This window comes from Diadema antillarum, unplaced genomic scaffold (assembly GCF_040938485.1).
Source record: "Diadema antillarum isolate AM-2024a unplaced genomic scaffold, OU_Dant_1.0 seq00001660_RagTag, whole genome shotgun sequence".
Lineage (NCBI taxonomy): Eukaryota > Metazoa > Echinodermata > Echinoidea > Diadematoida > Diadematidae > Diadema > Diadema antillarum.
In genome coordinates, this window is record NW_027272360.1 from 518,955 (window position 1) to 521,077 (window position 2,123).

Below are 2,123 nucleotides of genomic sequence, written 5' to 3' on the forward strand. Positions count from 1 at the left end.
AGAGTTATATACTGTAGTTATGTTATCAGTACTTTGTGTCCTATCTCCATTGCAAAGCGTATTTACATTGGTATTTGTCCCTGGAATCCGCGGTTACAAGCTTTGCTTTTGCGGTTCCTTCATGTTTCACATCTTACCGAGAATAGTCTTTTATGTAGATACGCTGACAACCTTTCTTGTCATAATCCACTGTAGGGCCTACATTATATTTTGTAGTTTTCTTGTTTGTATTCTGTTTTGCTTATAGATTTTATGTCTAACATTAATGTCAAGTGAAATACGAAAATAAACGTCCTGGAACTGTTCACTGTTTCTCGAATGTAAGACCAGTGCAGTTTCAATCATTCAACCAAATTCAAAAAGAGCAATACAAAGCGTCACACACCTAATTCGACCAATCAATTTGTTTATATGTTCCTTAATAATGCATCGAGTGGGCTTAGTTTCCCAGGGCTAGTTTGCCCCAGGTTTTATGTCATTTTTCAAAACCCGTTCTGTACCAGAGACTTTGGACAAAAGTGTTCAAGGCTATGACATTTTCTGGACCAATCGAAGCACACGAGGAGTTAATAAGCGTCGGATGTGATTCGTGTTATTCGTTGAGGGATGACCAATGGTGTAGCTTACACATAATGTAGAGAGTCAAACAGATGTTGGAACATAAAATCTCTTTCACAAGACCTATGCGTGTGTTTTGAGTCAAATAAATCAGTGACTTGATATCGGCAGTGCCGTTATTAATTATCGTCATGAACTTGAAGTAGCTATTGGACAACAAGAATAAACAAAGCATACACAGACACATTTTCTTCGTTCCTGTTAATAAACGAAAATCTGTCATGGCAGTGCTGTAGAATCGGCTTTCACATTTCAGACTTGTGATGTAAACCTTGGTTTTAACTTGTATGGAAAATAACAATATCTGAGATTTTGCCACTCTGCTTCAATTTTCTATAGTATGTCCCTCCCCCTCCCCCCCCCCCCCAAAAAAAATGACAATCAGATTTTTGCAATGAAAACACCCATATGATTAAATTGTCTAAATGCTACTTCAGGGTCTTAGAATATAACATTTTAGCTCTATTTTGCAGAAAACCCCATTCGATTTGGTGAAGCTGTCACAGAAAAATATTGATTGTTGTCAAGCATGTCATGAGTTTGATTCTTCCAAGTTTAGCACTTCGATGATCTTGTGTGTGAATATACACAGTAGTATATTATAGACAGAACTTGGAGGGAAGAGATTGCCGACATCCTCAACATAATTCCTCATTTCTCTTTGACCACTGAAGTAAATCGAATGGGATTTTCTGTAAGATGTGGGTAATGAGTTTAAGTTTCATACCCTGAATTTGTATTTAGATTGATTCGATATTTTTAAAGATATCATTGCGGAGGGTCCCGTTGTATTTTTCGGGAGACACACGTTATAGCGTACGTGCCTCCACTAATATACTGTAAAAAAGTAAATGAAAAAAAAAAATTCCCCCGAAACAAAACCATCCAAATTAAACAAGAGGCAAGTTATGTGTACAGTGAACAACAGCTACGTTTATGTTGCCCTCTACATGTAGGTATATGTGTATCATATATCCTTTTTTTTTTTTCAGAGAACAAGAGAGAGAGGTCGCGCCTTAAATGAACATTTCTTGCTTAGAGTGTGATATGACATATATACATGACATAAGGTAGATGAAATCTGCCTTGCAGACAGATATTACTTTTTGCTCAGTATCTTTGCTGCCTATACCTCATTATAATGATCAGATAGTCTCATGCATTCCTTCGAAAGAAAGATTAAAGATGCAGAGTGTACATTTCGGTGTGAACGGTACTTCGTATTTGATGCGACCCGAGACAACGTGACAAGATTATATTAATTCAAATTAGGGATTTTTGCATCGAGTTGTTGTTATTCTTATTGCAAATGATTGACAGAATTCCCTTCGTCGACGTAAATGGGCACCAATTATTCAGTGTTTGGAGTTATAACGTAGGATAAAAGAGTCATGGGCACATACTCGAGATATATGTACGACCTCCTGATTGCTAGACAGACGTTATACTTACTAGACTGTAATAAGGACTTAAAAGTATTTGAATGAAGTGATTAATTGATATAA